We start from the raw sequence: 6,606 nt of genomic DNA on the forward strand, positions 1-6,606 counted from the left end.
ATTCATGAGATGAGTGTCAAGTTGCTTGAGCTATTTTGTCTTTCTATTTTGTCTTGGCCAACGAGAACGAATGACTTCTCGTAAGGACCCCCTCTTGTGAATGCTTAGCCTGGGGACACACTCGATTATGGGTTTGCCCATAATTTGCCCATCCCTTGGTCGGGACGGTTGGCAAATTCAGTTTCAACAAGCTGCTCTAAACCACTATGTTAGACTTATGATGCAACATCTACAGCATCCTGAACATGGATCACAGATCACAGATCACTGCCAATAGCCAATGAGGGCCCAGTTTAATGTGAAGTGAGGTGGAGCACATCAACAGCAGTATAAATTAAGTGTGTGATACATTGTCCTTACCCAATCGTCTAGTGTGAGCAAATTTACCACAAACAAAAAAATTGGTGAAATCCGCCATTATTTATGTGATGCGTTTTTAATATTGGTTAGGATTTAAAAGTCTTGTAGTGCGTCCCCAGCCTTATTTGCAGAGGTAGGGACGAGCGGGGCAAGTTGTCACGTATTAATCAAATTCAAGACCTGAACAACCTCTACTGTCTCCTATTAGAGAAGGTTCATAATGTCAGTTACAGCACACGTTTCTTTAGTGATGTGCTATAGATGTGCATTTGACTATTGAGCACACACAGTTATTCAGTTTGACAATTAACATAATGGAAGTGTATTGTATGTCAGAGTCAAATCAATTCATAGTTAAATCACTTCAAGAAAGAACGTAGGCTTGTCCATTTTTATGTGCACTATGTAAACAAAACCCCAGGTGGGAAAACTGATCCATCTAGTCAGAATACAAATGATACATTTATTCAGATACATATATTCACAGCCTTTGCAATTCATTGTGCCAGTGTTACATGTTCTGCTTTGAATCAAGTTAACTCTGATAATAACCACGTTTTTGGCTAGTGGTTTTGAGTTGCCGACTCAATGCTGCAAAACTCTTGGAAATTTATTGTGTCCTGGCAGGGGTGGTGTGTTTTGGGGATATTGTAATGGCTTGTCTTTATAATGAGCGGTGTAGTAAACAGCCTAGGATACTCAAACCTGGATGATATGATGATTGTAATGGTAGCCTCCTGCTTTTATGTTAAGAGTGTCAAAATGTCAGCATCTGTTCAAACATTTTTAAGTGTGTTCGCAAACTTTGTGGAAGTGGCTTGGAGGACCAAATGATGTAAAAGCTGCAATTTGCGGCTTTTTCACATTAAAATAACAGTAAATAAATATGATACGCATCAGTCTGTGTCTGTCTGTGATCCTGTGTGTTCATGCCAGCAGTGCTTGCGGCTGCCAAGGTGAAGCTCGTGGCTGCAGAGCAGCGAAGTCATAGCAACAACAACAGAGGAGGAAAGCAGCAAGAAAAAGAAAGAACAGTGAAGCTAAACATTCAAAAACATCAGCGTTGTATTTTTTATTGCAGATTGGCTGGCCTTCAACACCTGTGGAGGCTTTAGGGATGCTGGTTACCTCAGCCTCAGGCTAGATGCCGTTTCAAGGGACAGCTCATCAAGTGTGACAAATGTTGGGGTGGGAACTTGACCAACTGAGGGGGAAGAGGGCGGAACTAACAATACACTTCCTGTATCAAGGAGAAAAGTTGCATATTTTAACATTAAATGTTGTAAAATGCCAGGAATTAGTTTTACAGAGCACTGAAGTTACACAGCCACTTTGACTGTACTGAAAAATGCTGTCTAATTGAGTCATTTTAGACAGGTAGCCACATACAACCTAAGCAGAGAGGAAGAGAAGAAATGATGTGCTGTGGTGTCTCTATTAATTATTATATTGCCAGTGATCCAATGAGGAGTCTAGGTGTGGTATGGTGAAGCACATAGACATTGCCCTTTTATTGAAGATTTTTGAGCTATGTCCACCAAGTTGAAAGAGGAAAGTTTTTAAGTTGTTTGTTTCACTCATATATGAATCAAGAAAATGTGAAAATGTGAGTATGTCAGTAGCCCTTATGAACCATTTTACTATAACAGCCATGGTGCAGTAGTGTGTGTTACTGTGTTTATGTTGGATGTGTGTGTGTCAACAGTGTGTGAAAGGTGTGTGTGTGTGTGTGTGTGTGTTGCCAGTATGCCAGCCTTTGGAGGAGGAGAGTCATGCCATTACTCTGGAAAATCTGTCTGCACCCATGAGGAAATGATTAGTGGCAGAAATGTATGCGAAGGACACTCACACACACTCACACACACACGCACACATGCACACACACACACACACACACACACACACACACACACACACACACACACGCGTATTCATACACAGACATGCTCTATTTTTTCCATAACTGTTTTCTGGTTATTTACCGGAGATGATGTTTCACCTGTGAAGTGTGTAACTTTAACACAGTGAACACAGTCGCTGAAGCACTGCAATGGTAGCATCTTACTATCATTCCTATTACAACCACTACTGTGCTGTGACCTTGAAAAACTGCACTATAATCAATGCATACCTCACCATACTTTACACAATAAAGTACACAGTACATATGCAGCAAAGTATCAATACAGTATGTATGCAGTATTTTCCACCTGTTGCCACCATTAAAGGTCCCATATGGAAAACAGGATTCCTCTTGCCTCTGTGATGATAAAGGAGTTGGATGTACTATCTAAACATGGTGAAAGTATCAAAACGCACGGTCGCCAACTAAATTCACACAATCCATAGAAAAGCGAGCCTCTAAACGAGCCGTTTGGACTTCCGTAACTTTGTGGCGTCACAAAGGTTCGCTCATTATCATTTTTGTAAGAAATAATAGACTAACAAAGTGTTTTTTACAAAGCGATTGAGCGGTTGTCATTGTTTATTACCGGAGACTTTTCCCTACCTGTAGCTGCCGGGCTGTGGTGTCTCATATTTCACTCTCGAAACGGTTAACCAATCAGAACAGAGGGTCGTTAATATTAATGAGCCTTAAAGACACAGCGACAGAAACAGCCTGTTCTTGGTAAGGCTCAGAGAGATGCTGGAAAATGAACATGTAAAAATGGATTGAGAGTGTTTTTGGTACATGACACCACACAAACAGCTTTGAATGGACCTCAAGACATAAACTAAAACATTGCCAATGTGCTTATGTAAACCATAAATACATGCAGTAACCCATACCTACCCTCCACTGTTTTATGGGCTTTATAGAGAACATTTTAGTTCTATGGTCAATCACTGAAGAAAAATTACTAGAATTTGTTAACTTAAAAAATTGCACATGTGAAGATCTACAATACAAATGTGAATATGATAGAAGGTACATTTTTTGGACTTATCTCAAAGAGAGATAATGGCATTCTGCATACCTCTGTCTCCACAAAACCTACAGCATCTTGGCATCTAGTCAACATCCACGATACATGATTCAAAATATTCTGAAAGGACAACTTCTAGGAATAAGACGGAACTGTAGTTCAGAAAAGGAATTTGATGATAAAGCTAATGTCCTATCTGAGAAATTTAGGAGAGGATATGATGGTCAAACCATCACCAATGCAAAAGGTTTTTGCTAAAAACACTCAACTGGAACATCTTCTGGAGAGAAAAGATCTAACTTGAAAAAGAAAATCGTATTCTCCACAGAATTTACCTATCTAATGTGAGAAAGATACCTAAAAACATTAGCATGTTTTATTAAGTGACCCCTCCCTTTCACAGGTAATAGGATGGGTTGAACTTCAGATCACATTCAGACGATAAAGGAATATAAAGGACATGTTGGTGCATACATTTTGCCAACCCACCCGTTTCTTCCTGTGGGTGTCAGGTGATTGACAGTAAGCAGAGCCTAATGTAATGATGTGAAAACACTCAACTCGGGCACAATGAAATAAGGATAAAATAGAAACTTTCACCAAACCAAAATAAGACTTCATGTTTTATTGGGATGGATTATCTCACTCTGTGGAAGTTACTTTTTATATTGTACAAGAATGAATGGCAGCAAATGGCTTCTTCTGAAGGTAGAAAGCGAGCCCTGATATCTCCAACTAGGCTGACTGTGTGCAGACAGGAATAATTGTAAAGGAGAGGGGGAACCTAGACAATTCACACAAGTTTAAAAAAACACGGATTAACCTTTAAAATGTAGAATAGCCTGCTTGGTCAATCAAAAGCTTAAACAGTGGTGTTTAGGAGCCTATGGTTCTGTTCAACTAGATATATAGACGCAGCCAAATCCTCACTCTAATGGTTTACCCAGTCAGTAATCCCAGCATGCCACTCGATAGTTAAATAGATGGACCCTATCCAAACTGTTGCCTGTAGAGGGAGGGAGGGCAGAGAGATGCCATGACACAAAAGAGACAAGGACACAAAGACCGCTTCTTATTGTAAATAACTCATTTCATTCCTGCAGCAAGAATGTTTGCAAGTGTTCTTTGTTGATATATGATGCTTTCCGAAAATGACCATGAATATAAAAACTTAATCAAGTGAAATCATGATAACATTAGCTCATTATTAGCGCAATATTACATATTGCTTGTGAACAAAATTGTGTGTGTGTGTGTGTGTGTGTGTACATGCTCAATCACGCATTGAGTCATTTTTTATATTTTTTAAACCTTGACTCAAAAAAGTTGAAAGCAGCCCTGGTTTTTTGCCCTTAGTGGTTGGAGCTGCAAAACGGTTCCATTTGGGCTCCGACTCTCAAATGCGAGTCTGTCCACTCAGAGGTTTTTGTTAATATGTAAATATAATCTCTCTGCAGTTTAAATTCAGGACCATGACAGACGTTTAAATAGGGGAAAGTGCTTTTCCTCTGATCAAAGTACACAGCTAACTAGATCTGATCCACAGGTAGGCAAAATGTATTTGTGCGGCATTTTTCTTGGCAAGAACTCACTCGTCTTTCGGTGGTTTTCCCTCGCCTCGTCCTCTAATTTAAAAAGGCATTGCTACTGGCACATTGCAGGGAAAATGTTTCCATCTTTGTTCCATTTACAGTAATGTACAATATGTAGAATTGGATGAAAGGCACATCGTGCCATCTAGGAAGTGAGAGCATGGACATGCATATACAGCTACAGTTAATTGGGTCATTATGTTACCTTGGTTCCACTTGGATAAAAATAATATTTGGTGTTCTATCAAGGGTAACTGATCTGAATAAAGAAGAAACCCTAAGTAACACAGCCAGAGGGAGGAGAAGATGGAAACGTGCTGAAGGTTTTTTTCCCACGAAAGCAGAGGAAAGCTGTTTCTTATAAAGGTATGATTTGTGCAAGAAAAACAGGCAATCATCAGTGGTCTTTTAAAGAAGTAACACTGGAGCGTCGCCCCAAGTGGATGGTGAATCGCGACGGCCTCCAATCACAGTGACCTTCCTGTCATTAGGATTCATCAGCATGGACATGTTCAGGCCTGTCAGACAGACATTGGAAACAGCATGAAAGTTTGACATCTCAGTTATGATGGCACCCGCCACAAGTCCAACAAAGGACACCTCAACGAATTCAATTCGCAAGACATGGATAAAACAGCACAGTTTCACCAAAAATGTTTGCTCTCCTTCAATAGGATGCTAATACAAAGCTTTGCCATAATTAATTTTGTATTTTGAAATTATAGTAGTCACTTAAGGTGGCTTTTAGGTGTGTGTAAAACATGATTTTCCAATCCAGTTTCATACAGCGCTTCTATCCTCCAGTGACAAGGAAAAGTTCAATCATAGGTTTACCTCATCAGTTGCACAAACTGATTTCATTTAAGTGAATTGCATTGCAAGATTTACAGAATGTAATTTACCCTAAAATTACCACCACCTTTCATTATCTCCCCTCTTGAAAATATTGGTAACATACTCTCCCATGAGAGAGAAAGCATTGCATGTTGTAATAACGCCCCAGCAACCACTCTTGCTTATGAAAAAAAAAGGGCATGAAATCAAAAAAAGGAAAGGAGGAGGAGGAAACGTGGAGAGGGGGACTTGGCACCCCAACCCAATACTGTCATGTATTCTCACTGACATCATCATTGTAAAATTAGGAACCTGGTTTCATCTTTCCTGCAGATGTGGAAGCTTGAAATTGCATTCCGTGGGCCTGTGCCACATTTCATCAGTGAATTTTCCCCTCTCTGGCGTCCAAAAAAGGGGCTTGGCTGCATGTAGTCCTCCTCAGCCCCCCTCCACTTTTACCCCCGCCCTCCCTTGACTTCTTGGCATGCGGATTGGAGTTTTAGTTCTACAAACAGTTCTTGGAGGCAGAGCTGCTCTGGGGGCAGAAATAATCTCATTGGTTGAGTTAAACCTCAATGGGCGGAGCTATAGAACCACAGTTTTTCGGAGCGCAGGTTAGCTAATTGGCAAACTTGAATGGCAAAGAAGAAACTCTGGTCAATATGTAAATAAAAAATATAAATGGAAATGACTTCTTTGTCATAACTACAACACCTGTGGCAGCTTTAAGTCTTGCATAATCCCCAATGTGAAAAGCTCTGCAGCTGATTTTCCATCTCTGGTATGGAGCTGCCAAATCAAAAACTGTCCTATCAAAGCTGTTTAAAAAGGAAGTGAGAACATTACTTGGGAACAAACTGAGAAGTGTCCAGTATTAAGACATTTTAGCTAGT

This window comes from Centroberyx gerrardi, chromosome 17, assembly GCF_048128805.1.
Source record: "Centroberyx gerrardi isolate f3 chromosome 17, fCenGer3.hap1.cur.20231027, whole genome shotgun sequence".
In the NCBI taxonomy this organism is placed as follows: Eukaryota; Metazoa; Chordata; class Actinopteri; order Beryciformes; family Berycidae; genus Centroberyx; species Centroberyx gerrardi.